Source organism: Ischnura elegans, chromosome 1 (genome assembly GCF_921293095.1).
Source record: "Ischnura elegans chromosome 1, ioIscEleg1.1, whole genome shotgun sequence".
Classification (NCBI taxonomy): domain Eukaryota; kingdom Metazoa; phylum Arthropoda; class Insecta; order Odonata; family Coenagrionidae; genus Ischnura; species Ischnura elegans.
In genome coordinates, this window is record NC_060246.1 from 142,845,417 (window position 1) to 142,859,142 (window position 13,726).

The following is a 13,726-nucleotide window of genomic DNA, read 5'->3' on the forward strand; positions in this document are numbered from 1 at the left end:
CAAGTCGTACAGAGTTGATGAATCCGCAGTCGGGGCTCATACATCTCCGGGTCGGAAATTACCTCGTGATTTACTCCATCAAGGAGACATTCAACTAATCGTGAGTCACGTCGAATGGTATCAAAATAATAGACTCAGTTCACGCTAAATCTCACTCGTGGAACATAAGCATGGAAATCTATGACTCAATGCACGCAAACGAATCCAAAGCATTACATCAAGTCTACGGAGTCGATTAATAACTTGAAGATTTAAATATGAACAATTTTCGGATATTTCACTCCAGGTCAGTAGCGTAACAATGGGGAGGATGAGGAGGATAGATCCCCCATAAAGCTTCCGAGAAATAAAATAATTGTTTGAAATTATTGTCTACTTTTGACGTACCTATAACACATGTTATGATGATTTCCCGTGGAATAACGATTAAAGCCCAAATTTCAAGTGCCAAAATGATGTAAAATGTATTTTCAGGCAATTCAGTTTTCAAAATATTTTCCCCTTTGCCTGTGGGAGGGTCGCCCCTATGGCCCACCCATCACCCAAAGCACCTGGTTACTCCACTGCTGCCGGTAATAGCCACATTTCCATTGCGAGACTCAATTCTTGAGGCATTACTTAGTCATTGGAATTTGAAAACACCACCTTGCTCTAAGGATCAGATTAGATAACGTTTTAAGTCATTTATTTGCGGAGAGAATCAAATTATACGGTTGGCAGAGAAAACCTTAGGCGTGGGTTATGAAAGAAAAAAAAGCGAAGAAAAAAATAGCCTCGTGATCAAATGCCTGAGTAGAAGCGGTGAAAAAACTCAGGAATGACATCAATTTCAGGAATTCCTGAGATTCCGATCCACATTTTTTTCCGGAGATAAAGGAAATTTTCTTCACAAAACAGATATAAAATCACATCTCCCTCAAGGGCTGTGGCGTGAAATTGTTGGGATCGGAAAGAGAAGCTGCAAAACAATTGCATTGCGACATTAGGAGAATATCCACAATCTTAAATAGGCGGGAGGTTATTTTAAAAGAAAATAAACGGAAGTCGAGAAGCGATCCAGCACTGAATTCCCATGGAAGTTCACCCACCACCCTGCAGCATTTGTATGCGAGCTATAGCGTGTCGCTGCAGTATATTGGATGACCCAGCACGGCGCGCCGCCCATCTCCCTCAACAACGGAGCAGCTCCATGCGGTGAAAACGAAGTTTACGGCGGACGCCGCCGTGTGACACCGCGCGTGGTAAAGTCGTCGACCTGACGCGGAACTGGGATATCAAGTGAAACATTTAAAGTGCTTTGAAAAAGGAGAAGTAAAGGATCTAATGCACATGGGAAAGCGAGAAGCTGGAAAAGCTAGGAGCTTTACGAGAAATGGGCCTGACCGAAGGTTGCCAGACATGCAATGGAGAAACAGGAAACGTAAGGTCCGTAAAATAAATATTACCCAGAGCGATACTAGAGGCATGGATAGAGGTCAGATTCCACGCCGCTTCATGTTCGAAAGTTTGAATATCCTATCTGTGGAGACGAAAGGTGGTAAGAGAGGCACCAATAGAGTATCCGTAGTACCATAGAGTAGTATATATACTTACTCTATGGTAGTACCAATACTTTTTACGGCATTTTTACACGGGGCACGTCATTGTGCAATCTGAGGCGTGAATGTATGAAGGCGCAGTCAAAATAGCGTAGTGTAAAGCGGTGAATTGCTAGAACGCAGGCGAGAATGGATGGGAGATGGAAAAATAATATCCCCTGCTCTATTTCCGAGCTCGCTTGCTCGCAATTTCAGAAATGTTTTCAGTGCTAATCTGCGCTATGACATGCCCCGTGTAAAACGGCTTTTAGATCCGACAGAAAAGTAACATGAGGGTGATGTATTTCCAACAGAATGGTAGAAGAGCGCATCAAAGAGCCGCAATGATTAAAATAGATGGGACTTGAAAGTAAAGCGATTTGCCTAATCATCATAATGGACTTGCGGGCGGTAACGGTGACGTTTGAAACGAGTCAGTTCTTATCTTAATGATTATGAAACGAACTGGAATAGCAATAAAAAGAAATTTATCGTCATATTTTGAGAGGCGGTATCTGTTTTAAGAACCGTAGTGGGATTCTCCATAAAAAATAATAAGGATCGCCCAAGATTGATGCTAAAGAATGAAGGCCAAGTAGGGGCTGATGAAACATAATATTGGATAGGGAGGAACAAGCCGCTGCGATATCCACCAACCAGTCTTCGGGCAAAGACAAAAACTAGTTTTATCAAACGGAACGAAATACAAAGAGAAGAGCGGTATTGATGGTGAATATAATTTACGTTTTTGGTGGGCCAAGATCAATGCTTAGTTACGATAAATAATTTTAAAGAAAGACAACCCATGATAACTACATTGAAAATAATTTTATTAATGAAAATGAAGGAAGGTTGATAGTACTTAGGCATCAGCCGATAATTAGGATGCAATATGTTAGATATAAATGTCTCGCAGTTGACAACTTCGGACCACAGAATTCAGAAAACGATAATTAAAATTTATCTTCATTTTTCTTATGGCCTGGAGCATTTAGACATCCTCATATATTCGCCTCTGCTCGTATTAGGAAGGCACGGTCATAGTCACTTAGTAGAGAGAATATATCCGAGGTGATGAGCAGGAGTTCCTATTCGACATAAAGTGCCACTTCAAAACTCCGCCTTTTCGTGTCGCATTACCAACATCGTTCGCCTTTCCTTTCGTTGATAAGATTTTTTTCACTATTGGTTCGAATGTGATCGTCATAGATTTTACATATTTATGGTAATCGTATGCAGTAAACACCCGATCCGAATTCCCATAAAAGCAAGGCCGTGGACGTCATGGAATTCCATGAAATCTATGCGCTCCCCTCGCCATCTATCGTCCGGGCCGGCTGCCGTGCATCGCGCGCCGACCCCGGGCTTCATTGATTTCGACCCGAATGTGTGGGCTGTGAACGTTGCTCCGACGTCGCGCCGTCGTTGCCGGGTTCTCGATCTTCGTAGTCACATGGTGAAATAGAGAGAGAAGAGCACAGGGTCGTTAAAGATTCCCCATGTAGGAACCCTCGCGTGGAATACGTTAAGTGACCTTTACACGAAAAGAAAACGTTCCCCAGAGGACGTTCTCGAACGGGCACAAAATGGCGTGCAACGAGATACAAGAAACGGAGAGGAAAATCGACAAACCGAACATTCTAAAAATCAGTGCACTTCCAGAATCTCATGCACCAGGGATCTCAAATTTCAAGCCACCAGGAACGATAATTCGTGATACTGAAACAATGATTGTTCACCAAAACATGATTACGTCGCATTGACGTCATGATTGAATGACACAAAAAACTATATGCAACAGAAAAATATTAAATTAAATGTCGGCAAATCCCCGGCGATTCATAGCGAGCCCATTAAATGATTTAAATTGGCACTCTTGTGGGTTGTCAAATAGTTTTTTTTTTTATCTAGTGAGCAGAGCTTCTACATTATTTTCGCAGACACGCAGTAGCTGGCATCTTTTAGTATTAAGCTGAAAACTTCTTTGATATGCTTAGAATTAGGAAATAACTCCGGAGAAAATAACTAAAGTTGTTTTTCTTAGGTGTAAGTTAAGTTAAGGAATATATCTTTTTTTCAGATCAAGCAGTAGGCAAGGAGAAGTGAAAAAAAAACAAGGGATAGAACATGCAGTGAATTTTAATGACCAGAATACTTACGATATACGGTGCAAAAAATACCTCCCATATGATGGCAACTCTAAGCATAGCACTAAAATGCTGTGATTGTGAACAAAAAATTTCCCCTAATATATCTGAGGTATACCATCCGTAACACAACTTTGACCCTCAAAAAATATTAAAGTTGCTTGGCTGAAAAATTAAATTACTTAGCTTTGAAAACACCCGGCAAACGACGAAAAATCCAGTAAAACCATTCCGCGGTAACTCAAGGGAATTTCAAACTTAGACATGGGGTAAAAAACAGACACCTCAAACATGCATGGGTATCAACAGGCATTAAGAAATGCTGCTAAGTTTCCCTCGCCTAAGATTCTGGGAAAAGATAAAATAATAAAGCCAACGCATTTTCTTTCATTCCGAAATCATTGTGTCCCTATTGACAATTGAATTTATGCGTGACTCACCGATGTTGAGACAGAATATACTGGTCTGGAGATGGTGATTGTATTGCATTAAATCGACGAGCAAGCATTACCTACGAAAGTTGAATTAAAGACAATAGTATATGGTAAACAATAGCGTAATAAATCCGCAAAAGTTTTCTATGAGGGATTGGGGAGTGGAAGAAATCGATTTCTCGACCTTGAGACACTGTGTCCCCTGGCGCGGAGCCAAATTGCGTGCGTGCGTTAACTCTTCAGGCCCCTGCACGAAATAACCCAAAATGTACGTGGTTTCATGTCCCTTATCTTCATCTGCCAGGCTAATAGTAGAAGACTTAGGTTACATCGAGTGTGCACGACCATCAAATTATGGATTCGATTTCAAGAAAGGCTTTGGAAGGCATTGTCTACGTTATGTAACTCCATGCCATGCAATACCACCAGTGAATATAATTCTTTCACCACGTAACACTAGAACTCAGGAGATGAGTAATATTTCCGGTGTAGCTCTGAAGCCAAGCTGAATGCTAATGCTAAATAAATGATAAAATTGGTTATACCTACTACTAGTTCTTGGGATACTTCCGAAGACAACTATTCTCATTTTCGTTGAATCCATTAGCTAGAATAGATTTTATGATGCACTAATACTTATTTGCTTCAGTAATTATTTAATTTGGCAAATCTTGGGTCTTGTTTTTTCATCTTGGGCTGATTCATAATGAATAGAATCTGCTCTCGAAAGAAACCGTTCATCTTTGGTTTGCGAGCACCAGAATAATATGAAGCAGCAGATTGGCAATGATTAATATAATGGGATTCTCTCTTGATATGAACAACCGAATGTGATATTCAAGGAAAGCTGAGCAGAAAACTCAGAAAAACACTCCACAAACAGCATCTCTAATTTTTCGAAACGATAAATCATTAGCGATCGCTAAGTTGCCTTTATTTTATTTTAAATGAATCTATTTAATTCACATATTCATTTCACGGTTCAGACTGACATTTTCCAGCAGCACAGAGCGTGGTGTGATAGGTATTAACTTTCTAAAATAAGTGCACAATGTAAAAGTAATGTCGTCCATTTGATGAATGAATGCATCAATTATTAAATAATTACCATTAGCATTATTTCATGAATCCTATCGATTTCATCTCATCATTGTCATCCCCTAAGTGCGTAGCATCACAGGAAGGACACTGGTGAAATGAAATAAAACCGGAAACTAGTCCGTAAGCCATTTCAAATTGAAAATAAATATAACAGGAACTTGCATGTAAATAAATATAATGATACGTTTGTAATTGACAAAAAATTATATTTTAAACTAAAATACCACCATAGCCAGAAAAATGGATAACTTATGAGGTAAACATGTGAGATAGCATTTCAATAGAGCAAAATTCATCAAAATTTACTCATCCATCTTTTATAACCACAAAATAATTTTCATCACTATGCTCATTAACTGACGAAGATGTACATGCAATCAAATTAAATTCGAGAAAATGAATACATCCATTATCTGAAATTTTGATGAATGAAAATTTTACGGATTCACGCGGTGCACAGAAGATTTAAATTTCTTCAAAAGTCATACCTGTTATTTTATGATTTTCCAAATCACGGAAAAAATGAATATGTGATTGAAATAGATTCATTTTAAGTAAAATAAAGGCAACTTAGAGATTGCTAATGATTTATCGTTTCGAAATGAAGTCTGCAGTTACTGAGAGCCCTAGAAATTGAGAATCAAGCAGAACAAGAAGCAGAATCAGGTCATTTTTAAAAACTACGTTCGATAGTATCTGGATGGTAAAAATAAGCATTACAACTGCCTGCATAAGGGATTCGTTGGTGAATTTACTATACTGAAGCTCTTTTATAATGTATCGTCCATAAAGCTTGCATATGGGTCGGATATCGAACAGATTATCAACAGTCTTTCCACCGGAAGGACTCAAGGGAGAACTGCTGTATGCTCATATTTACGTACATAAAATCTTAGACAAGACATTCGTGCACGTATTCACATCAAACTAGTCTATAATTATCTTTTGTCTGATTTTGGATTCCGATTCACGTATATGGCACCAATTCTACTATCTATAATTCCTGCGGTACAGTAGCTACTGCTTGGATTTTACTCGATATGTCAATTCTCTCAATTTCATTCGTAAACTGTGATGGTTGCGAGAAGAATTGCCTGTTTGCAATATTGGTTATCAGATTTTATTCGCAAACATAATGTGGTAAACATAATTACTTTTAGACAAGATAAACATTCAGTGGTTAATAAGCATGAAGCCATGTTTATGCGTTGCTATTATAGAGTTTAATATCTTAGTTCCGTTGGTTACAAAAATTGGTACATAGGCAAATTTGGAGCTCCATTTGTAGTAGAAGGTTGCCGGCGAAATAAAGAGTAGTATCCATTACGATAGCATAACTGCTGGCATATGGTAAGTATACACCACCTAATGAAATGGAGGCACTTCAGAGTAATATACCCATAAAATCATAAACTCTATCAACATCAATTCAAGTATTATTTATATAGTTAAACTTCCTTTCGTTTCCACGAACACTAAATGTATTTTTGAACAATTTTGAAGGTGAAAGAAAAAATTATAGTTCTATTCACAGATTATTCCACTCACTAAACCTTGATAATCCTCTAAAGGTAAAACTTACTATAAAATATAAACTTGGGGTTCCACGGTTTTGGTTAACAAACGTAAATAGTACCAGAAAATCTTATCACACAAGGCCATAAAATTTTTTGTACGACGCAACAGCCGTTCTCACCATGGAATAAATACGACATTATCTGAGTTTTTAATCACCAAGATATACAAAATGGACTAAAAAATAAACCATAAGTCACGGCAAGAACTTATCTCAGGTCCATTCCCTCGATAAATCTGATATAGTGGATGCAATTTAGATTGAGAAGATGGCCGACCCTTCGCACTTCGTTCGCTTATCCCAATATCCTTGAATTCAGGCAACTCCGATAATATCTACCATCAAAATATCTCAATACCAATTATGAGGGAATAAATAATCTTCATGAGAAAAAAATTTAAAATAAGACGAAAATGCTGTCAAGGCAAGCTATTTCATGGACATTTTTTCCTCCTCCTATTGAATCCCTGCATCGAACGTACGCTCTCTATGGTCGATTTCAGGAAAGCATTGAATATCCGCAAATAATGAGATATCTTTATCCAAAGTATGATTGAGTGGATCGGGGTCCAGATTTATTCGAAACATCGGGTAGGCTACTCGTCTTAACACAACAAGACATCAGATGAGGTTTTTGGCATTGTGGACATAGGCAGGCCCTGAGATTTTAATCTGGCAATTTAAACAAACGCAAGAAGAGTAAAGGGTTGCTTTATATCCACACTTCAAACGAGAGGAATGGCGCAAAGATTTGTGGGGTGGTGAACGGTGTCAATATGCGCTGGTTACTCGAACCGCACGAAGACTGCAGAAAGCACAAATAGCTGAAGGCGACTTACAACGCGAAAGCGTAATGTTAGCGCAAGACAATCCATTAAATTTTCGCCGCGAGGGGTGTGTTGATAAAGATCAAGTAGATAACTGCTCACACTCCCAGAGATCCTCGACATTTATAAAGAGTAAAGAACTGGCATATTTTCCTTCGCCGTTATCTTCGTGTTGCAGGAAGAGTGCACTAATTTGCACGAGTGGGAGGGAGAATATTTAGCTCTAGTGCTTTTGCCAGAGGGCTTAAGAGTGGCAGCAGCCAACCCAGACGAGAATACATGAAACAGTACCCCCGTAGCCCCCCTCCAGACTTAGAAGGACACTCGAAAGAGACCGCAACCAAAAGCGACCAAAAGCGAAAGCGACCATGATAAAACATGAACTATAGATGATAATTTCAGCTCTTGTCATTGTCAAGTTATTCAATACTAGAGGGCGTATAATATTCCTATAACATCGCCTTAACTTCCCTCAGGGTAGCTCAACTTTTTCAATTATTTTAGTTTCTACCACACATTTGTGAAGCGTATCCGTCAAAAATACTCAATTCTATTCCATTCCACTACTTTTTTAGTATCGTTTACTAGCTATATGTGTCCATGATACCATGCGATAAATCCATGTTAAATAGTGAACAACAAATGGTGATTCCCTCATTTTAACATATAACTCCACTACCGACACTTTTGTGTCATCGTCACGTCGAAAGTGTGACGAAATCGATCCTATCATCCGTCATGCAAAGAGTCAAAACCATGGTCGATAGTAGAGTTATAAACTAAAGTGTGGGAATAATAATTTTTTGTTTATATTTTATCATGGACATATCGCATTGCCACCACGTCAAGCCTGAAACGATTTCATGAGGAACTTTCAGCACACGAATCGTGCGCCTCTTCCTCATTTCGACCACGGCTTCGCGACGCTGCCGAAGTCTGAAGGAGGGAAGAGAGACTTGAAGAAAATTTTAAAAGCGGTGACACGCTTTCACGACGGAATAGGGGGATAAAAACAACAATTACAGAGTTTGGGTAGGAGGGGGGGCCGTCCCCCGCCCGGGTATAGTCACGACACCACCCCCTTGGTTTTTACCCCTTCTCCTTTTGAAACGCCAGCCATACGTTCCACTTCGCCGGACAGTCAAAGAAAGGGGTTTTGGGGAGTGGATAATAATTTTCCACCGGATTAAGTGATCGACTGGGCAGAATGAGAGAGGGGCATGTGGGCACTGACGATAATAATCTAGGACCACCATCGAGCGGGAGGCAGCCGTAGTTGCTTAGGGTGAGCGACCGACAGATGGGGTATCTCATCGTCAGTGCACTATTGGGGACGGATGTGCTGTTTCGTAAAGGGCAGGGATTTTTAAGGTAATTTCGAAAGGGCGAGGATAATCTCGGAGCCGCCATCAGCAACCTTTTTCCGCTGAAGATGCAATGTGGTCCACAGTTTCAGCTAAATTTGATGGACGGAGCGACGGAGTCTAGTAGACTAAGCTTACTGTACTATTTTGACTAGTTTTCATATGGGGTTGTGATTTTATCACGAAGTGGTGATTTATTTACCAATGCGTAACACAGATTTAAGATGGATAATCGTGCGAAGCATATTTATTCAACGACGCTGGAATTTCATAAATGTGGGGTGGAATTTTTCTCAACAAACGTAAGTAACTATTAGCAGCCAAAATGGCTTGTAAAAACAGGAACGGAACGAAATTCATGACAATAGTTTTGAGATAACGAAATATGATGAGTGCTAAAGCCACTTTGCTCACTACTCACCAAATCAAAGGCCAGAGTAATTTAAGTTATATGCTACCTTGCACCCGCATAAAAAACCTGTGAACGGTGGAAAATTGCCCAAAAATTGATGCTCCGCTGCAGGAAGAGGAATATTCCAAAAAATCTCTCACAGTCGTATCGAGATTTATGTCCTTGTCATCGCCACGGGTGGTTCATATTCATGCCGCAACAACACTAATCTGATTCCCTAGTCGCAGAATTGGTTGTGAATGGGAAGTGGTGGTGTGAGGGCGCCCCCTGGGGAGGAAGGGTGGGCACAAAGAGAGAGGGGGAGGAGGAAGATAGGCACTCGATTCAGGAGGGATCGAGTTCATCAGGTCCCCCCCTTCCCAACGAGTTCGACCCGACACAGTCGACACCAGGCAAGCACGGGCAAACCCACCACCACCAGCTATGGAAGGGAATTCTCGCAAAAGGGGGAAGGATGGATGAATGGAGCAAGGGAGACACGAGGCGGAGGGTGAATATTTGCGGGTTAGAACGAGGGGAGAGGGATGGATGATGCATGTCTCGCTTGAAGGATGGAAGAATCCTAACGATCGCCCCGCTGGCCAGGAAAGAAGGGGGAAGGAAGAAGATGCACACGAGACGAGTGGGAGGTGAATTCATGACAAGCGGCGGGGAGGAGAACGATGACATTTACCGAGCAAGCTGCTTAGAAGAAGAAGAGGAAAAAGGGTCCTATTTTAGTCACCAACAGCCATTACGGGTAAACTTATCCCCACTGGGGTAAATACTCTATATTAGTCGACGTTTCCATCTCCGACTCGGGGCTCAACCTAAGGGCTGTTGAATGTAGTTTTGTTTGTTAAAAAAAAAAACAAATTAAACGATATTCAGCTGCCCTGGGTTGAGCCCCGAATCGAAGCTCGAAATGTCGGCTAAAATGGAGTAATTAACCCAGCGGGAATCCCGAGATAACTTTACCCACATTGTTCGCCAGGATAGCTTCAAAGCTTATTTTAACAGTCATTATGTTTCCGCCCTTTTGTGCAGAAATTTTGCTCAGTTTTTCCTCCTCATCATTTCCTCCATATTGGCAAATCTTTAGTGTCCGCCTCTTGCGGCGTCAACGGGAAAAACGTGGACAGATTAATATAACGGCACCCTGTGTTACTCGGTGAAATTAGTCAATCATGGAGAAAGAAATGAAAACACTGCTATTCCACAGAAACCGGATGATGTGACCATCAAGCAAAACCACGGTTGGGCATTTCAAATTTCAAAATTCAGAATTACAGTGTTTTTTAATGAGACAGTGCCTTTATTTGCATTTATATGAAATTGGTCCTTCTAACCCATAAGGATTGTCAGATGTTTTCATTATTATTTTTCATATTTATACATTTTATATTCTACTATCATTTCTCTCACAACACCCGAACCTTCAACAGGAAAGGACGACATATAGGTCGAGCATCAAAACGGTGGTCAGTATAGAGGACCTGATGACACAGAGGAAAACACTTGAGCAGTTTCAAAACATTGAATTTTCCCTAGGAAAGCACAAGATTTTACACGAAAAATTTTTTTTCCAATTTTTTCAAAACGCTAATAGGTAACACGCGAATTTTACTACTGTTTTTCCCTGACACTTAGAAATGATACCATGACTTGGATCAACAATTAATTATTCAATGCCCCTGAGGACAACGAACAAGAGGATCTGATACACGCTGACTAATTTAGAGGACCTGACCCTGGGGAAAACCCATGACCAATCTCGAAACTTTACAGGTACGCCGGGGGAGCACCAGATCCCTACAGAGCTACATTGAGACTTGTATTGTCAAACAAAAATAGGCAAAGCGTGGAATCTTAACACTGTTTTTCCAAAAATAATGATGCAATTCCATGGAGTGGATTCCATAGCGACCATAAATAAGAAAAACATTCAAAATCTTTAGGGAGACGGGGGAGCCGGGAGAATGGTTGTGACGAGAGATGGAGTGAAAGGCGTGAGCCTCAATATAACAACATGCTTAGAGAGGATGCAAAGAGGGAGAGAGAGGGGGTACCTTAATAAAACAACATGCTTGCAGAGGATGCAAAAAGAGAGGAGAGAGGTATCCAAAAAAGGACAAGGCACGAGGGAAGCGAAAAAAAAATAGGCGAAAAAGAAAAATCCCAATCAATAAAACGGGCATGGGAGGATGGGGTGGGGAGGGGGAGGTTGGTGAAAATTACAAGGAAATGTGAGCATGCGTGAGAAAGTGACGTCACGTTTTTGACCCATAAGGGGGAGAGGAGGGTGCCGTGAAAGGAGGAGAGGTCGAGGATAGGAGAGGAGGAAGGGGCGTGGAGGGGAAGGCGGAGGAGGGGAGGAGAGAGACGCCGGTTATCGACTGAAGTGAATCGGGAAGGGGGCGGACAGGTAGGCTGCGGAGGGGAAGAGGAAGGAAGACCACCAACAAGGGGGTTGCGGGGGCGTAAGGTGAGGGGGGGGTCAGGGGGGGACCTGCAAGGAGGGAGAGGGGGTGTTTCCCTCCGACACTTTCCGGAGAATACGAGGCGACGACCGGAGGGAGGGAGGGAGGGAGAGGAGTGGAGGGGAGAAAGTAATCGATTTTCCCAGTGGGAGAGAGAGAGAAGCCCAGAAACAATCGAAGCGATCATTGCGTGCGCTCTGTTACGTGATTCCCTTTTCGACGTGACCAGAGGGGTTGGACTCGGAAGGGAGGGAGACACATAAAGGAGACTAACAACACGCTAGAGTGGCCATTCGCAGAAAAAATAAAGAGCGCCCTCAATGCACAGGTTATGTGCGTCGAGAGGGGGTGGTTTTTAACCCACTCCCTCGCACTCGTTCGGTGGGTGGGGGGAAATGGCGATTGAGCCCAGCAGCTCGCATGGCGACAGATCGACGCAGAGAGACAAAAAAAAAGAGACCGACTCACTCACTCATTTGCACTGTCTCACCCTCTCGACACAATGCACGCGGAATTGAGAGAGAGGAAACTCGTTTTTTCGGTTGAAATGACATAACTCGCAAACACACTGCGCACCCAAGCGACCAGGCCATACTGCAATATGCACCGCCGTTTCACTCACTGCCACTCGTTCCTACCCGTGAGGGAACAATATGGAAATATGTGGAGTCTGAAAATAGCCAAACCGTATGATGCACAACCTATGAATGGCAGAATTTCTCCAGATATCACCGGGAAATAAATTCCAGTTTCTTCCAAACACACTCGCGTAACATCGCACATTCATGTTAGGGAGATTTTCCCCGTTCAAACGATTCTCCTATGCATTTATGCTTTAGTACTTCACTATACGTACCCGAAAAATAAAATAAAGCGAGGGGGAGAACACGCATTAATAGGAAAGACAAGAGAAAGCCTTCCCTCGACCGCAAACACAATGCGGGGATGCACTCCAGATATGGAAACGCCGCCACAGACATTTGACCATAATATCGACACGCGAGGTCCACTCACCTTTTATTTCTCTTTAAAACCGTGCCGACCGTGCAAATCCAAAAATTCCCCCGGGAAGGCTTCGCTCGAGTCGAGAAGAAGGCGGGTAGTAGTGGTAATTTTCCTTTTCTCTTCTCTTCTTATTTGGTCAGGATCTTCCGCGGATATTAAAGATGCATGTCACCGAGGCACGGTTCACAGAGGCGAGGGCGTTCCCTCGGGAGACGAACACGGCCTGCTGCGTCGGCGGTCGTGATGCCAGGCGAAGAAGAAGGGAGGAAGAAGGGACGTCACGGCGTCGTCTGCGAGGACGACGGTGAGTGCACACACTGTGATACTCTCTCGGGGTCTCTCCTTGGCACGTCCTGCGGGGGGTCCTCCGCTGAGGGACTGTGCATGCACGGAAGACGGCGGACGGAGGGAGGAGGGCGTGGCGGAGAGAGGCGTGGGGTGAAAGGGAGGGCGAGGAGGGAGGGTCGGGCGGGGTGGCGGGGCGCGCAGGCGCCGTGGACGCGAGCACAATGCAAAACGATGCAGAGGGGAAAGCGATGCGGAGGAGAGTAAAGGAGGGAGAAGAAGCATACTTGCCATTATTATCATTATTAATATTAAAGTCATTCCTCACGTTAGGCTCCGCGACCAGTTGCGTTTTACCTTCTTCCTTGATGTTTTATTCGTCTTTGTGCTATCACTTCGAAGAATATATAGAGAAGACCCTCCTCAACATTTAGGTTCGTCAACAATATCAAAATTTCACTTTCGAGAACATATTTTGGCGAAGATTTTACATTTTATACTCAGATAAATTCTGACAAGGGTCTACTGTAGATGCCCTG

At 42.3% G+C, this 13,726-nt stretch overlaps 1 protein-coding gene across 1 annotated transcript in view; it reads right to left on the reverse strand.

Annotated features, from left to right (window-relative positions):
* LOC124171337 (mucin-19) overlaps positions 1–13,287 on the reverse strand; it is a 98,313-nt gene extending 85,026 nt beyond the window's left edge. The window contains exon 1 of the mRNA XM_046550511.1: positions 12,912–13,287. The gene's annotated coding sequence lies outside the window, so the exon portion shown is untranslated. The remainder of the gene's footprint in view (positions 1–12,911) is intronic.
* Positions 13,288–13,726: the final 439 nt, after the last annotated feature.